This window comes from Mytilus californianus, unplaced genomic scaffold (assembly GCF_021869535.1).
Source record: "Mytilus californianus isolate M0D057914Y unplaced genomic scaffold, xbMytCali1.0.p SCAF_9, whole genome shotgun sequence".
Lineage (NCBI taxonomy): Eukaryota > Metazoa > Mollusca > Bivalvia > Mytilida > Mytilidae > Mytilus > Mytilus californianus.
Window position 1 is genome coordinate 89,900,339 of NW_026262745.1, and position 20,181 is coordinate 89,920,519.

The 20,181-nt window shown below is 33.2% G+C and overlaps 1 protein-coding gene across 5 annotated transcripts in view; it reads right to left on the minus strand.

Moving 5' to 3' along the window:
* The window catches only part of LOC127716007 (transcription intermediary factor 1-alpha-like), a 371,430-nt gene that overhangs the window by 35,767 nt on the left and 315,482 nt on the right, over positions 1–20,181 (minus strand). For 2 of the 5 annotated variants that reach the window (XM_052222114.1, XM_052222112.1), the window contains exon 1: positions 13,803–13,871. The exons of the other annotated variants lie outside the window; for them this stretch is intronic. The gene's annotated coding sequence lies outside the window, so the exon portion shown is untranslated. Of the gene's footprint in view, positions 1–13,802; positions 13,872–20,181 lie in introns of those variants that run through there. 5 annotated transcript variants of the gene reach the window in all.

Sequence of the window (20,181 nt, forward strand, 5' to 3'; positions counted from 1 at the left end):
TTACTTGGTATAATTATATACTATGAACTAAATTTTGATGTGCATACAAGTAAGATCTGCAGGAAGGAATCCCAGCAACTGAATATCCTCAAACGTTAGGCACGTTTTGGAACAAACTGAGTAAATTAACCTTTTGTCATTCATTTATTTTGAGTAATTTCAACTTTTGCCCATTGGCACAATTCTACACAGAGAAAAAACATTGAAAACAAAATGAAAAAGTGCAAGAAAAATTTGCTTTGCCATGCTTATGTTGTTCTTACTTTTATGTGTGTTTCTCTATTTTTTGTTTGCTTGCATGATGATGCTTTTAATATTGTTGTATATTTTTGTATGTATTTGGTTAAAAGCGCTGTAGAATTTATATTTTGTCGTTTGGATTTATACCGAATCTAAATAAAGTTTTGTATGCAGTATAATTCTCGAAATGCGTTTGAAGGACCACCAGAACAGCTGTATTTGTCATTGCAAAACATAATTTTGATAAGTAATCAAAAGAAGATCCAATTGAAAAAGGTATAATGATGACATTGAGTGAAATAGAAGAAATATATCAAATTTTATTTCTAAATAAATGTTAAATATCCATATTAAACCAAAGCAAATGCATAATTCAGGTATCGCATGAACTTTTATTTTTTTTAATCTAAAAAAAAATAGTACGTATTAAATTTATAGGTTTAATTGGTAGGTTAGATAATCAGACATGATTCTGAAATCCGACCTATTAAGAACCATTCCACTAAAGTTTGGTTTATTCGGCCAAGTTGTTTCGCGGAGAAGATTTTTTAAACGAGTGTTTGACATATTTTCTGTTTTCAGTAATGGTGTCATTGCTGGAATGCAAAATTATCAAACGACAACAAGCCTTATCAGTTTTTGCTATTTTAAGTCTGATGATATGTCACAAACCTATGATTGTATCAATTTCATTTTACATAACAGTGTCCATCTTGGTTAAAAGGTGGACATAATTTTGAAAGGGGAACATTCAAGGATTATTCCACCAACGTTCGTTTTCAATTAGGACAGTAGTAAAAGAGGAAAGAATTTAACATTGAGTGAAGCAAATTCCTCTGTGAATAATATTTTAATTAAAAGTGATATTAAACAAACTAAGACTTCATCTGTACATATATATATATATATACACTATATATTAATATATTTGGTCGTTGCTGCTAGACACACAGATACTAGATGCTCCAAGATGTTTGCAATCGCGCAGCTTGTTCACAGCAGATCTATAATTTAAAGAAATTGGAATATGAAGTATTAGAAGTGTCAATGAAAGTATCATAAGACATTTCATATAGGACATTATATAATGATGGTTTGATGACTGTGCTGAGACATGAATTAAGAAGTAAAGCAAAGATGTCTTTGATTGTCCTAAGACCATTTAACGAGGGTCTGGATAAGGATCCTTCACTTCTCTATTCTTTATATGTTCTGTCCATTATTCTCTATTCTTTATATTTGAGTCCAATTATTCTCTATTATTTATCTTGTTTGCCCTTTCTGTGTGACCGTACATGGCCTTTTGATATACAACATTTCTGTTCCAATCCAATATCGTATGATATAATTTTGCGGTCGCTCAAATTTCCACTTGGCGTTCCTGTCGACTCATACTTTGAAGAGGTGGCGTGAATCAGATGTGGATACTAAAATATTCCAAAGATCTTTTAGAGTACATACAATCTAAGACTTTCTCATCTTGCAATAGTATTAAAACATTTGACTTTTCTACACTTTACACAAGTATTCCCCATTCCAAACTAAAAGACAAATTGAAAGAGTTGGTATTGCTTTGTTTCATATAAAAGAATGGCGAATGTAGATACAAGTATCTTGTCTTGGGGAGGGATAAATCGTACTTTGTAAAGAATCACTCTAATTCAAACAAAACATTATCTGAAACTGACATTATCAAGATGCTTGATTTCTTGATTGGCAACATATTTGTTACGTTTGGAGGACGTGTTTTTCAACAGACTGTCGGCATTCCAATGGGAACCAAGTGTGCCCCTCTTCTTGTCGACTTGTTTCTTTATTATTATGAGGCTGACTTCATACACGAACTTCTTAGGAAGAAATATAAGAAGTTAGTAATATCCTGTAACTTTACTTTCCGCTATATAGATGATGTTCTCCATGTTCTCATTATTCAAAATTTGGTGACTATGTTGAACGCATCTATCCCATCGAACTAGAGATAAAGGATACACCAGATATAGCTAAGTCTTCTTCATATCTTGACTTACATCTAGAAATTGACAATGAGGTTCGGTTGAAAACAAAACTTTACGACAAAAGAGATGATTTCAGCTTCCCAATTGTGAACATTCCATTTCTATGTAGCAACATTCTAGCAGCGCCTGCATACGGAGTATATATCTCCAAATTGATACGATATTCCCGGGCTTGTATTTCCTATCATGATTTCCTTGATAGAGGGTTGTTGCTCACAAAAAACCTATTAAACCAAGAGTTCCAAATGGTGAAGTTGAAATCATCCCTTCGTAAATTTTACGGACGCCATCACGAGTTGGTTGACCGTTATGGAATTACCGTTTCACAGATGATATCGGATATGTTCCTTATGTCGTAATTACAATCCACTTCCTTGCAATAACATGAGCAACACGACGGGTGCCACATGTGGAGCAGGATCTGCTTACCCTTCCGGAGCATCTGAGATCACCCCCAGTTTTTGGTGGGGTTCGTGTTGCTTAGTCTTCAGTCTTCTATGTTGTGTCTTGTGTACTATTATTTGTCTGTTTGTCTTTTTAATTTATAGCCCTGGCGTTGTGAGTTTATTTTCGATCTATGAGTTTGATTGTCCCTCTGGTATCTTTCGCCCCTCTTTTGAAGGACATACCTATCGTATTTACTGTTAATTGGTTCTCGTCCTGACATGGATGAAATATCTGTCACTGGATGTATATGAAACTGAAAGCCATCAACCAATCAATTTTGGCATCTTTTAAAGAACCAAGAAAGCTCTCTCTATTGCTGAAACGAAAATAACCTTCAAGAAAATTCAGTTTCTAACAACACTGTGACAATCATGCGTGCTTAAAATTATTGTGACCACAACTGGAACAGTAAATACCGTAGAAACAAATCAATCTTTAAATCAGACAATAAGCTTAATAAATAAAATTTCAAACACAATACATATATTTAGATCTATTATTTTTATTTTCAGTTATGGGGTGGCCAATGATATGTGTAACACAGCTCGACACTATATTGGAAGGAAATCAAGAAAACTTAGTAGGAGGAGAAATGGAAAACTTATGTTGTTTGAATTTAAAGGGTTTCTTTCTGTCATTTTTAATATGGGTCTGATCCAAAAAGTATCGATTAGTGAGTACTGGAATACAAAATCAGTATAGCAGTCAACGCCTTGGTTCAGGTGTATGTTTTCAAGAAACCGCTTTCAAACGTCTTGAAATTTCTCCGACTTGTTTGTGATAACAGACTCCATAATCGTTATAACCAAAACTATCGTCTTGCACAAAGATTTCAGCCACTAATAGATTTTGTGAACCTCAAATTTCTGTTTTATTACTGCCCAAGAAAGGAGCTTTTCAATCGACGAATCACCAGCAGTACGAAAGGGAGAACAGCTATGCTACAGTATATACCTAGTAAACGTTCTAGCTAACAAAACCTTTAAACAGACTTATTAAGAAGGGATACAGTTACGATACTGTTGTCAGGTCATTAAAGATTGCATATTTTGGCTTTAATATTGATTCACTTATAGGGTCTTTGCATCGGAATTAAACATATTTATTCTAAAATCAGTTGTTGGCATGACACGGGTTATGTTTTTCTCATATATTTTATGATGGTATAATACTAAACCCCTAACTAGAGGGATTGTGCCTGATATTCATATGATGAAGACATAATCTTTCAATCAGTGTTATTGAGGTCTGGAGCTGGCATGTCAGTAACTGCTAGTAGTCTGTTGTTATTTATGTATTATTGTCATTTTGTTTATTTTCTTTTGTTTTCTATTCTGACATCGGACTCGGATTTCTCTTAAACTGAGTTTTACTGTGCGTACTGTCGTACGTTTGTTTTTTCTACATTGGCTAGAGGTATAGGGGAGGGTTGAGATCTCAAAAAACATGTTAAACCCCGCCGCATTTTTGCGCCTGTCGCAAGTCAGGAGCCTCTGGCATTTGTTAGACTTATATCATTTTTAATTTTAGTTTCTTGTGTATAATTTGGAATTTAGTATGACGTCCATTATCACTGAACTAGTATACATATTTGAAGGACGTCTCCGGGTGCGGGAGTTTCTCGCTGCATTGAAGACCCATTGGTGGACTTCGGCTGTTGTCTGCTCTATGGTCGGGTTTTTGTATCTTCGACACATTTCCCATTTCCATTCTCAATTTTAGATTCGGAAAAAAATTTTGGATATTGGTCGAGGCCGTTACCGGCTACATACTACAAATGAAAGTTTACGAAGGGAAAACATATGGTCCTGTTTCTAATGGTACACTTCTAGATAATTTTTCCACCTCGATTTCTCTTGTAAAAACACTATTAAGACTTTCTATACTACTTAAATGACGCGGTCTAATTTGTTAGCCATGCAACATGACGTAAAAACGACGAATCAAAGAAACAATTTTATATATAACTAATATAGGACAATGGTGTTGATTAAAAATTACACAATTCCAGGCCCTTTAGTTTTCCACGTAATTGATATTACCAATAATTTACAAGTTCTGAGTCGAATCCGATACCGATATATACCAATAGTAACTGTTACCTGTTACCTTATCTGTAGGGTAAACGGTAGTATTTATTCTTCCAGAGGCGACAATACTAACATTTTCTAAAATTACCACTTTTTAATAAAAACTTGGACAAAACAGTTATGTGTGGTATTAGTACTTTATTATTCTGTTAAAGAAATTGAAGTAAAATAGTATCATGGCCATCTTCCAACGGAGCTTGTTCATGGTATCCATACCCACTGTCATTTTACATCAAATTTATGAAAATGTGGAAGTCTTTTCAAATAATTCTCAAGAAAATATTTTGATCGATTTTGAAATTTATATTGTAAATATACACACTACAGTTATTCATAAATAAATAAAAAAAAAATATTGTACCCATACATCCAATCACAGTGCTCCTAAGTTGACTTCCTTCACCTGCCTTGGGTACACAAAAGACTAGCCTAAAGCCGGGAAAATGTAATACTACTTTTTTTCCTGTATGTTCCGCCGCTGCCAGGCGCACCACAATATATGTATACAGTGTATTTTGGGATTTGCCATATACACAGTCATTATCAAATCTGAACTTCATCATTACATAGGGATTGACACTACTAAATTTAACCATTGTCAAAACAAATATATCTACAAGTAGTTTCCGGTTGTGGTTACAAAACCAGGACGGATTCAAACAGAAAGACTTTGAAGGCAGAGAAAACAGTGCACCTTATAATTATCATGACTTGTTAAAATGAGAATACGAATACTAAAAACCCAGGTTGAAAATAAGGCGTAGGTACTTTTATTCAGTGTTCCAGTTATTTATAAAATAATTGTTTAACACCGATTGTTTGTCACTTTGACTGACAATTAAGATGCGGAAAGTTAAATGACATGCCTAACAAATACTTGTTTCCTCATTTCAGCATGAAGATAAAATGAGGCGAACAATTGAGGAACATAATACAATGACTATTTTGCCCGTCATGTACAATATATACAGAGATGTTTAAAAAATCTATAGGAATTTTTTACGATGAATTGACTTTTGTTTGCGTAAAAATTCAGTGCAAATATTCCATGCATATTCAAAAAACAAAGCGGGTCTGCCAAAACGATGGGATATGAAGCCTAGACTATCACTGGAGAAAACAACAGGGTGTGTTGGTTAGGAGCAGCAATTTTGCCTTTTATCAAACAGTTGTTATATTTGTTCTTTTACTTACACGAGATGTCGGATTTATGGTCCCTATTTATATTAGACGTGTCTGAAAACTTATACACGCTTCACGTAACTGAACGTACGCCTGTTTGGCTTGAATTTTACTGTTGGAAGGGAGAGCTGAAGTAATTCACTGGAAGGGAGAACTGAAAGGTAAGTCCTGGAATAAATTATTATTTATTATTTATAAAAGGCTTTGAACTAGATTTCAGAAACTGCAAGTAATCTTAGGTCAGTAATTTTTGTTTTGTCTTTATGTTAGTTGTTTTAACCTGCGTCGTCGAAGGCGGAAGCAGGTCTAGTAACCTCTCGACTCTGTCCATCCGGCAGTCTTTTAGTCAGTTCGTTCGTCCGAAAAAAAACTTTCGTCAAATTTTCTCGGCTTTTAAGAAAGGGAATAATTTAATATTTGGTCTGCAGCTTGATAATGGTGAGATTTAGAGAGTAAGCAATGTTTGTATTTGCCGTGTAGCCACTTTCTGTTTGCCTAGCTATAGTTTGAAATTTGGCAACACTTACAAGTAAAATTTTCCTCCAAGTTTTCTCGGATTCTATGAAAGGCAATGATTTAATATTTGGTCTGCATCTTGATTATTTGAGTTGTAAGCAACTTTTACATCTGTCGTGTAGCCACTCCCTTTATGCCGATAGTTTGAAATATTACTGCATTCGTTGTATTCAAGGAAATTGTCGTAAAGCTTTTTTTTGGCTCCAATTGAAGTGAATGATTTTAATATTTGGTCTGGGAATGATCTGTTATGCTCCAGTATACATGTTAACTCAATCAATTGCATGCAGCGACGCAGGTCCAGACCCGGTATTGGTTTTGGTTGTGCTTAGTGCTGATCTAATTAGTTAAGGCATTTCCTAATCATTTTTACCGTTTGTTGTAATGTTGCGCTTTTACATTACTGTCCCAGGTTAGGGGATGGATCGTAACATCTCTAACTCCGCCACGTTATGTGCTTGTCTTATGTCAGGAACTTGGAATTCAGTGATTGTTGTTGGTTTCTTTCTAACTATCATATTCGTTTTTACTTTACTATTTTACCATTGTTCAGGCCTTTGATTTTCTCGTTTGAATTGTTTTTCATTTTGTCATGTCGGAGCCTTTTATAGCTGAGGATACGGTTTGGTTTTTACTTGTCGAAGGTCACAGTTGCGTAAATCCACCTCATTTGAACATTTGTTCTCCTTTTCAGAACTAAAAACTTAACACACGGAGTTTCATTCATGAAAAATTTTAGATATGATAAAATTTGTTCATTGGTTTGAGAGCTTACAATTTGTTTAAGAAAAAAGTAAAAATTGTGATAATAAGGGCATTAACTCAAATCAAAAAGTCAGTTGTTATATGTATTTCAATCATATAACTTTTATTGGTGATAATTTTTGCAGTGACAATTTCGCTCTACATTTGCATCTATTATATTTTCAAGTTAATAGAAAGAAAAGCTAAAATTAGTTAAAAAATCGTCTTTTAGGCAATAACTCCTATAAGTGGTTTCATTTATTATCGTACTTTTGTAACTCTTGCATTGCTGATCATGTTTGCTCTCTACAGTTTCTGTCCATCTATTAATGTTTTCTTGATAACAGACAAAGCATATTAATAGGTTAAAACGTCGTTTAAGGGCAGCAGGTCTTATGTCGGTATTCATGTTTGTGGATCTTGCATTGCTTATTATTTTGACTATTATTTAATATTAACAATTTCTGTCTATTCTGTAATAATTTTCAAGATAAAAAGCAAAAATGTAAAATCTGGTCACAAATCGTCATTTTACATTTTTAATATATATGAGTTGATCTTTTCAATCATATTGTTATCTGTTACACATCTTCTATTGCTGATCATGTCAGCTGTTTTCAGTTACTATCTATCTTATAGTTTTCAAGATAATAGACAAAATTACTAGATTATTAAAAAAAATCGTCTTATATCATTGTGATGATTAAAATAAATTTTGACATTATGATTATTTTTGTCATTCAGAATTTTTTGTATTATCATTTTTAAGATATTGGACATTTACCTGAAAATCCTTCATTCCTATTTGTAGTCATGACAGCCATGTTGGTTGTTAGAGATGACTCGAATATAATTAAGACTATGTATAATTTATATGACCTTTGATTGTTTAGGACGAGTTATTGGCCCTGTAAAATAAAATGTTAATCTGCCATGTTTTGTTAACATGACCAAATTGCAGCATGGTCAGTTATACACACAGATTTTACATGGCGAATATCTTTTAAACATTGATTGTAAGTCAAATAAGTCTCTAACAAACTAAATATTACATTCTTATATGATGTTCTTCTTTCGCTTTGGAAACAAAGCCATGTTCTAATTCCAATAAAACATGGGCTTCACGTGATTGACGTCACAATTGAAATTGCGGCGTCAGTTGTATTTTGTACAAGGCCGGAGATCAAAATGGACATTTATGTTGGTGTTGTTCGCTAGGAAATTGAATAAAATCTTTCTAAAAGTAAGTTTACATGTATCTTTTGATTTTTATTTGTGAAACAGAAAATTTTCTAATACGTTTCAACCTCATAAAACCAAAATGGCATCCTTTCGAACGTGTATTATAGGCCCGCTTCGAAGTACAAAAGTTCTAAATTTTCCTATAAGAATCGAAATATTTCTATCATGCCATGCTCTATGCTCATTTTATCATGGGTAGGCATTATATTTGTCAGCATTTTAAACCTCGCTAACGCTCGGTATAAAAATATTGACAAATATAATGCCTACCCATGTTAAAATGAGCATAGAGCATAGAGCATGGCATAAACAAATTATTTCTTAAAAATGACAACGTTAATTAAATGGAAAATGTATGGGGAAAAATTGCAAATTCAAGTTGCTTGTTTAAAGCATGAAAGAAATGGAAATTATAACAAATCTTTGAAAGGAATCTGTACTCATATCATTTTGATAATGTTCAATGCAAAAATACTTAATGTATACGGTATGTGTAATTTCTCATTCTTTTACGACCTTCAACAAAATAAAAAGTTTGGGCGGTACTGCTCGAATAAAGAAGGTTAATTTCCTGTACTAGTAGTTAAAAACGAGTTGTGAACGCGAAATTATGAATAAGGTTTCTTTATACATTTAGTATCAATTTATTTTATTAAAAGAAGGGTTAATGGTTTTAAGTCACAGATATAATGTAAGAGCTATAACGCAGTGTCCACGTTTTAAACTGCCATATAACGATATATAGCATATTTAGTTTGCCACTTCTTTTCAGACTTAACTGACACTAGTAAACTACTAGTTTCATATCAATAAAGCACTTCTTTCAAAATTATCTTTACTCGTGTTGCATTTTATCTATTTGAAATGAACTGATCTACCCCTTATTGCAAGATAACTCTATAATGCTGACATTAAACAATGATTGATCAATCACATATTAATCATTTTTGTATCACTGGTCTCTATTTACATGTACCACGCAATACAAAACTATATTCTATTTTTCCTCATCAAACGTTTCGCGGCCCTAGAAACTTTGCTTAAGTAAACTTGTGCAGAGATGATGATGGTGATGATGGTGGATGGGTGTGTAACGTCCAGCGGCAAATTAAATGCATATTCAGGACGAGAACATGGTAATGTAATATGAATATTAAGCATGTTTTGTACTAGACCGACACGCTGAATCGGATTTCCACGTGCTAGTTCAAAAGGTAATAGTCCACAGGAAGACATGTCACCCTACCTGGACATCTTTATTCTGGCTCCGAGATGGTCAGCCTTTGCTCTTACTCCTCATATGCCGCGTGCTAAGCGGAGAAGCAACATTATTAATTAAAGTCTTTATTTTGATCCAGCCAGGTTTCAAACCCACGACCTCCGACACTTGAGGCTAACACACTACCACGAGACCGAGGCGGTTTGACTTTTGCAGAGAAGTTGGCAGATATTTTGTTAAATGTGATGATTTTCTTTTCTTTTCATGCTCATTTTGTTTTACATTGAACATGCACTGACATATTCTGTGTATTATCCCTTTACGACCATTTATGATTGATATTACTTGTTTTGGCCTGAATTTGAGTCTAATACTTGCAACTTGACAACTATCAGGAATTAATGATACGTTTATAATGTAATATGAACATGATACCATTCAGGTTTACCGAGAAAACAATTCTCCACCTCTCCACCTATCCATCCTTAACCCCCCCCCTCACAAGAAGTTGAAGAACTTGTCACAGAAGTCCATACTTGCCAATGTGATGATGGTGGATGGGTGTGTAACGCCCCGCGAAAAATTAAATGCATATTCAGGACGAGAACATGCTAATGTAATATGAATATTAAGCATGCTTTGTACTAGACCGACAAGCTGAATCGGATTTCCTCGTGCTAGTTCAAAAGGTAATAGTCCACAGGAAGACATGTCATCCTACCTGGACATCTTTATTCTGGCTCCGAGATGGTCAGCCTTTGTTCTTACTCCCCATATGTCGCGTGCTAAGCGGAGAAGTAACATTATTAATTAAAGTCTTTGTTTTGATCCAGCCAGGTTTCGAACCCACGACCTCCGACACTTGAGGCTAACTCACTACCACGAGACCGAGGCGGTTTTATTTTTGCAGAGAAGTTGGCAGATATTTTGTTAAATGAGATGATTTTCTTTTCTTTTCATGCTCATTTTGTTTTACATTGAACATGCACTGACATAGTCTGTGTATTATCCCTTTACGACCATTTATTATTGATATAACTTGTTTTGGCCTGAATTTGAGTCTGATACTTGCAACTTGACAACTATCAGGAATTAATGATACGGTTATACATAAAGTATAAACATGATACCATTCAGGTTTACCGAGAAAACAATTCTCCACCTCTCCACCTATCCTTCCTAACCCCCCCCCCCCCCCCGACACACACATAAGAAGTAGAAGAACTTGCCACAGAAGTCCATACTTGCCAATGTGATGATGGTGGATGGGTGTGTAACGTCCATCGACATATTCAGGACGAGAACATGTTAATGTAATATGAATATTAAGCATGCTTTGTACTAGACCGACACGCTGAATCGGATTTCCTCGTGCTAGTTCAAAACTTGAGGCTAACACACTACCACGAGACCGAGGCTACTTTACTTTTGCAGAGAAGTTGGCAGATATTTTGTGAAATGTGATGATTTTCTTTTCTTTTCATGCTCATTTTGTTTTACATTGAACATGCACTGATATATTCTGTGTATTATCCCTTTACGACCATTTATGATTGATGTAACTTGTTTTGGCCTGAATTCTGTGCAGTGTGATACGAGATGTATATCTTTGTGCAAGAAATAGATAACATGTCACAAACATTGGAATATAGCCTGTATCACTCTATATCAACATTTTAGGTGTATTAGGCCTTACATGAGTGTCATGTAAGATACTGTTAGTTGTAAAGATTGTATTTGTAATATGTATATTCCCCCACCCCTCTCGCCCCTTCCCCCTGAGGACCTAATTTGGATATATAGAATTACCATACATTATCTCGAAATATAAATGTTATGTGTACAAATGCTTAAAAACGTTTCTAAATGTTTCACGACCGATAAACAACATCGCCATATAAATTAGGATGTGCAATCATGTAAGTAAAACATTATACAGGTACACCCAAACTTTCAAACAAATTGTTCAATTTATGAAAAATTTAGTAAAGGTTCTAAGTAACTTGTGATTACGAAATTCTCGACTTAATAATCATCATTAACAAATAGATTATAATGTACGTTTATTGAAATCTAAAACGTCATTACAGACACGGTTATGGTAAACAAGTTTGGATAAATCAATACTGTAAGGTAGGACCAAGGGAAGATCACAGTCCAAAAAAGGAAAATTAACAATAGGGAAAAAAAGATCATCCATTTTGACTGACATTTTTGTGTAGAGTTTCTCTTTTATATCTGACATATCTAAATTCATAAAAGCAAACTATCGCTGTTTAATTTGATTTATTTAAAATGATATATAAATAAAGAGATGTGATATGATTGCCGATGATACAACTATCCACCATAGTTCAAATGAAGTGAATTGAAATGAATGAAAGCAATGATAGGCAAACTTACGGCCTTCAACAATAAGAAAAAAAACATACCGCATAGAAGGATATAAAATGCCCCGACTTGAAAAATATGAAAAGAATTGAATATGTTTACGTGGAGTTCCCCACAACCTAGTTTGTTTCTATTAATTCCGTATCAACTTCACAAATAATACACAATGGTCTTGAAGTATAGATTCTAGGTACTGACGTTGTTTATCATCTTTATAACGTGTTATCAATTTGACGTGGCTCAGTACTTATACATCCCGTCATTGTGTTATTGTGCTATGGTAAAAAAAAATGTATTCTTGTCTTTCATTTTTGCTAATTTGCTTTGTCTATATGCCTTTTTGTGTTTCTTTGTTTTTATATTTGTTTGTATTACATTGATTTCAAAAAATAACACAATGTTGATTGCCGTACCCCTATTTTTGACATTTTTACCTATTATGTCTGTTTGTTTTGTTCACACATCGTTGTCAATAGGGGCCTCGGTGGCCAAGTGGTCTAAGTAGTTACTACTGTAATCACTAGTCAGTCAACACTGATGTTGTGAGTTCGAACCCCGCTCGTGCAGGTGCACTCGACTCCAATCTTAATTGACTAGGATTTTCAGTTTTCCTATTGAAGGTCGGTGGTTTTCTCCGGGTACTCCGGCTTCCTCCACCAATAAAAACTGGCCGCCACGAAATAGCCCAAAAGCGGTGCCTAAAAGTGACGTTAAAACACCAAAAATCAAATCCAATCGTTGTCAATATAATGGATTTTTTTGCGACTGTCATATAAGTGAGAGGTTTAGCTAGCTATAAAACTAGGTTTAATCCACCATTTTATATATAAGAAAATAACTGTACCAAAGTCAGGAATATGACAGTTGTTATCCATTCGTTTGATGTGTTTGAGCTTTTAATTTTGCCATTTGATAAGGGACTTTCCGTTTTGAATTTTCCTCGGAGTTCGATATTTTTGTTATTTTACCTTTTAAGTTATATTTAAAAATCAGTTGATATTTAATTGAAACAAAATCTATTTACCCACTATTCTTGTTTCTTTCCATTTCAAAATAGTTTCTATTGTATATGTGATGATTTATTTGTATGTTGGTTGACCGATCAAGAATGATTTAAATGACACCTCAATGAAATGATATGTACTAATGAAATATGACTTCACAGATTATTTATTGTGTTAGGTAGTATGCAAATATTTTTTGTTATAAGTTTTTTTTATTGTTTTCTGATTCAAATATCTAGGTCTCAAAATCACTTGAAAGGAATACATGTTTGGTAAAAACACACATGATACACAAATTTATGTACGTAACTATTTAAAGCTGGTGGCCAATCGTCGTCTGTTTCAGTATTTAGTTTCAGTATGTGATTCAAACAAGATATTACAATTTGAAAAGTATGGATTGAATGTTTATCAAGATATTGCACGGAAACAACATTACTACGTGCATCAGTTCTATCTCTTTTCCAACCCTAGCTTGTTCAATGCCCTATTGAACCGACAGACGAAAAAGAGATTTGCATTGACACGACATTTTTCGTCCTATAGGTCAATGAAAGACATTAACTACGGAACGGCAAACAGTTTAAATGTCAATATCAAGCTTGAACTGCCTATGTAGTTTCGTTCAATTGATGAAAGAATATCACATATAAATTTGAAATAGATTAAACACATGTTTATGAGAAAAATAGTGTTATTCAATTTTATTTACCTGCAATTTTGTTGTACACTTATTGTTGACTGGGTTTCATCGACGGGGATTACCCCGGAAAATCTACGTTCGTTTCTACTAAAAGGTATTGTGAAATCGATTTTTAAAAACGATTTATCGTACCATGACTGTGTTTTATTTACATTTTGTTATTGTGTGTATTTATGTATATTTGAATACCGTTTCCAATCAATTGAGGTGTAAACTGTTTTTTTTTTCAAGCTTAATTTTGGTTACAGTGTTATTTTTTATTCTTCAATTTTAATCCAAAGTGATAAAAAATCACCAACGGTTTTGAATTATTTATAATTTGTCCAACATGTATTGTCTTATTTTTGTCAACCATATGCTATTACGATCTTATTTAAATTTAATATGAAAGGGATTGTTATTTCAGTTTATTATCCAAAAAAGTACTGGTGGCGACATAACTAATATATACTGAGGCAGAGTTTATCATGTTTAACCAGCAAGCAAGTTTAACAGAACTGAACTGTCCTAAATACTATTTCAAAAGTTTTATCTAAATTATTACGATAACACGGGTGTAAAAAACTTCATTTTTTATAGTGATGCAAATACCTTAACAGTACCATTTTGATTACACCAGATGCAAGAGCATATACAAGTTTCAAAAGTAAAAAGCTCAAACCGGACTAGGAATCAGAGCTCTGCATGAAGGTGATAAATTTATCAATTTATAAATTAAAAATGATTTCAATTTTACTAATTTGAATTGAATGAATGGTTATCAAGCATAGGTATCGACCTGGTCGTGATTATAACATTAAAGGTTCCAACTGTATTGTTTAAGGCGAAACCTAATACAAACTATATGGAGCCGATACAAAGCACAAAAGCAAAGTAAAAATGCATTTGCACTGCTTTTTTAAACTATGCTGAAGTTATCGTGTGCAAATCATTTTCAGTAGACTACGTTCAGAAATATGTTATTTTACAAATGAAATATAAAGGTAAATGTCTATAAAAGTCATATATGGTATTATTGTACCACTCTTGCACTTATATTTATAAAACTATTTACATATATCTATTTTTTTTTTATTTTAGTAATCCAAATAATTATCATGAATGTTTGCAACGGGTTTGTCACATACATTTACGGTCGTATTTATAGATTTTCCTCATTTTATTTTCATTAACTCAATAAAAAAAAAAACCAGTCGAACCCATTGAATTTTTCAATGAACAGTAAACACATCAAAAGTTTAAGATGAGATAAATTGTTAATTCCTTCTCATTTTCTTTACACTTAATGGAAAACAAATCTTTCTTCAAATGCATATTTCATTACGTTTAAAGATGTTTTTTCTTTTTTTTTTTTTTTGGTATATTTTTATTGATGTAATATGTTAATTCAAAGACATAATATTTATAGCAACGTGTTTATCATTTTTTTAGATAACTCATTATATATTTATTATATTTTTATAACTTTACGTAACGTTATTAACAGTTGACCAGAATATACATCTTTGGTGGAAAAGAAACCAAAAAAAGAAAAAATCGACAAAAGATAGAAAATAAAAACACATCGTCATATTATGTATTTGTTAAATGGACACAGTGTGAACTATGATGAACACGCATATGTTGTTAAATAGACGACAAAATGTTAGAATGCATACGAAAGAATCAAATGGTTACCGTGCCCAGAAATTAAAAACGATCCTGATGAACTTATCGATCCTTTAAATAAACTTATTCTAAAAGGTTACCAATTCAACACTGTAGTTAGATCTTTGAGTATTGCTTTTATTGGTATTGATATTGATTTTGTTGTTAGTAAATTAAAAGCAAACTAAATATTATTGTTATATACATGTGCACAATTTTACTTTCATGGATCTACAATCTGTCGATACCTGTATCTTGGCATTGCAAAAGGTTATGTTTTTTCTCTGACTGTTTACGACGTGTTTACACTTAATCCATTGGATGTTGGCTGTGTTATATTGATAATTTAGTCTTAGATACATGATTTGTTTTTATTAGTTGTTATTGGCTTTGAACTAGCGGTCAGTAACTGCGAGTACTTTCAGATCTTAGTGTATAATTAGGAAACGGAAAGTCCCTAATCAAATGGCAAAATCATAAGCTCAAACATGATAATATGCTTGGTATATATGTCATTTTGTGCTTCTTTGTTACATATTTGTTTGTAGTTATAGTGATAAGGGTTGTAGCACGATGTTGACTGCTGTATATTTGACATTTTGCCTATTATGTCTGTCTGTTTTGTTCACGCATCGATGTCAATATAATTGAATTTGACAACAATGCGTGAACAAAACAAACAGACATCATAGGTAGAAATGTCAAATATACAGCAGTCAACATTGTGTTATAATCTTAATCAGTACAAATGGTTGCTGCGTTACAAGTGTTTATATTGAGACGCCACTTCGTACACAAGGAATATTTGGAGACCGTACAAACTCACTAGATATGTATACAGATGCCGAGATATTCAAACGCTATCGTTTTCCAAGGGACAAGGTGTTAGAACTGATAGACCGTGTTTCACCCATTAAAGAGAGACCTACAAGACGGTGGATGTCAATTTTTGTCATCACGCAGGTAAAGTGTTAAATGTAAGAGCAAACATTTATAACCGTTTACACTCAGCTAAACAACAAAGTCAAACATGACGTCGACATCTACCGGAAACTACATACATTCACTCGTTCCAAGTGCACTTTGTTCAATCTCTCGTCCTCGTTGGAACAACATTAAAAAGTGTTGCAAGTGGAATTTAATTTACTGTGGCGTAGTTAGGTAATTTCTGAGTGTACGCCCCGAACCTCGGCAATGGGTATGAAAGCCCCCAGTAGGTTCAGGGCAGAGGACCCCATGGTAGGAGGTGTGAAGCTGACTCATTATTGAGAAAGAGGGACAAATTGTGTTATTAAAAACTCATCTATAGCAACATACGTAAGAGCCAATTTATATATTTTCATTGTTACAAACATGAGGGGATGTGATATGATTACGAACAAGACAATTTCCCGCCAGTTACAATGACATTATTATACGTAGTTATATAGGACACAGTACGGCCTTTCTACAATGAGGAAAAAAAACATATCGTATGATCGGCTATGAAATACTCCAACACGAAAACTGAAAAAAAACATTTTCAAGAGAAAACTAACTTCCTAGTTAATAAGAAAACAAACGAAAACAAAATATATGACAGACATGAACAAACGACAACCACTGTTCTATAGGATCCTGACTTGAGACAGACACATAACTTACAGTTGGCTTTGCGAGATGGGTTTTACTCATTGTTGCAGGCCGTACGATGATAGTTAGTTCTTAGTTGATGTGTCATTTGGTCTCTTGCCGAGAGTTGGCTCACAGCAATCATACCACATCTTCTTATTTTTATGTTTAAAGAATGAATAAAAACCAGAACCAAGTAAGGGCCCACAAAGTGGATATAGAGAATACATGTATAAAAGAAAAAAGAACATTTAATTGCTTAGATACAAAGAATTTACACAAGCACAATACAATTTGACTGTAATAAAACCTTTGGTTTAAAAACTATTCTATAGTTACAGGAAAATAAATATATCTAACTTATATTGACTTTATGTGACAGATTTAAACATATTTAACCTAGAACAGTTGTTTGACAGCACAACATAAGAACAAACTGTAATAATAAATAACAATTGGATTTAATCAAAAAATCGATACGAGACACAAAAGAACAATAAGATAAGAACAATAGTCACAACGCTTGGAAAAAGGAATAATCACAGTTACCGAAAGCTTAGTACACTGGTATTATATATTATGTCAATTTGACCATTTCAAATGTTTAAAATGTCTCCCAAGGGAAAAAAAATATATGACCGATTGAGACTGGCAAATGTCACTTTACTACATGATTATAACGATTTTGTAAACTTTGTACAAATATATATATAACACAATAAAAATTCAAATACCATCAAATTGATCACCATTTTCAACATAGTCAAAATAGATAATTCACTGAATTGTTATGTATATTTGCTTTGTTAATTTCTTTTTCTGTTACTTCTCTTCTTTGAGAAAAAACCACCTGAGAAATCTGAAAGATATGGTTACATAGTAGGACATACATACATACATACTAATATTTGATATTTTGTTGATAATCTTTATAATCCGTTTTCCTTGTGATATATTCAGATAATGTAGCAAAAGCAAAAACACATATCGCAATTTACCAGCATATATATATATTCATAGACAACGACAGTTCCTGCTTGGTGTTGTATTGCTGTAATACATATAACTTGTTAAAATGAAATGCTTATTTTGCATTGTCTGGTTTGATATTTTACTTATCTTCTTTTTTTTTGTTATTGATTAAACAAATAGCTTAAATGTCATCATGTTCAATAATTGTCCCTGTATTTTGTCGACAACCAATCAAACGTGTAGATATGAAGTTGGTATATACAGTGGTCTATAATCTGTTTTATGAAAATAAAATTGTAAAGTCCATTTCATCAATTCATAATGTATTTTCCATAAAGACCATCTGGTATGTGTTTGCTGTTCTTATGAAGTACATGTATACTTTGTTTTCTTAACATGGTCATATTAACTGACTAACTGATCTATACATACCGACTGAATAAAACTCAAATCTACATAGAAAATTTATGACCGCATTTCATTCAATAATAGTGCGTTTGTTTGGTTTCACTTACATGGGGTGTTCATATAACGTGTATACATATAATGTAAATTATTCGCCCTGTGCACAATGATTGAATGATATTACGCGAAGTAAGTGTGTATTGTATCGTCAGTGCATCCTGATTTTTTCATTTCTCTTATGGTTGCAGTCTGTTATATTTTTCTTGAATGAAGAAGAGACATTTCTAGTATCACCTACCGCACGAAGTGTTATATGATAAATAGTGATACGAAAATCTGCGATAATTTGATTGGCTTTTTCATCATCATGAGACGATATTACGACATCTCCATGGGTTATTCGTTGTGTCATGTGTTATGGCTTTCAGAGGTTATAAGATGTACATTCTGGCCATGGCAGCGGACATATTTGATTTCTTCATTGATATACAAAACACTCACACTTTTCACCTGAATATCTTCTCTTTGTCAAATCGTATAATATTCTTAGTACAAAATGTTTTCAAATGTCCCATGTTAAAGTTTGGCACCGAAACAAGACATTTGACGTCATACTTGTAGATGTAAAAACTAGATCAATCATTCGGAGATTATTTGATTAGATACAACGAGTCATAGTGTTGACTATAAGAGAAATATGAACATATTGTCTATATTTGTCGTTTGTTGATGCGGTTCATACGTGTTTCTTCTTTCTTGTTTTTGATATAGATAAGACGTTAGTTGTCCTGTTTTAATTGTTTTACACTAGTCAATTTGGGCCCTTTTTCGCTTTCTATCGCTGTGAGTCAAGCATCCGTGTTGAAGTCTACAATGTATACTTTAACCGCCGATTGTTTACTTTTACCTTTGAAGGACGCACTTAGACCTATAATGGTTTACTTTTACAAATTGTGACTTAAATGGAGAGTTGTTGTTACATTGGCAAGCATATCACATCTTCTTATTTCTGTGATAACTTTGAATTAATTTTAGCAATAGCATAAGACATTCCGTACGAATATATTGGAACGTCCATGAAAAAAAATTAGCAAAACAAAAGGAGAGGAAAACAAATCAAAACCAACAACAAATATAAATCATAAGCATATCCAGAAATCAACGCCACTTTGCTTATTTGAATATTAAACTAAAGAAATCGGATACGGGTCACGAAAATTATATTGAAATGCTAGGGAATTTAAAAAAAAATGTCTGTTTTAACTTTAATTTAAGTGATAGACAGGTTGCGGGGACAGAAAATAAATAGACACAACAATATACACCATTTAAACGAAACATAATGACTGTCGTTGCAAAAATCAAGGTTCCTGAGCTATCTTAAAAATCGAAGCGAGAGGCTTTCAACATTGCATTATAGAATACAGGCTAAAATGGCTGAAACGTCAAATTTGCAAACTTCGTGTTGAAAATTGGCTAACAAGGTCAAGCGAAAACAGGTTGCGGGGATGAAACTTGAAACTTGAATATCCAAAGAATAAGCAAGTCCAAACCTTGTATGTGTAGTCGTTGAACTCTAGGTTCCCACGTAAAGTTAAATGCCCCTATTTCAAGAAGCATAAACTCACGAAAACACGAAAAATTCACTAAATTCGCGATTATTGTTTTGATTTTGACCGCCTGACAACTTTACGGAAATATCAGAGTGATTATAAACAAGGACTCTGTGACGGGCAACTTATAATATCCGTGT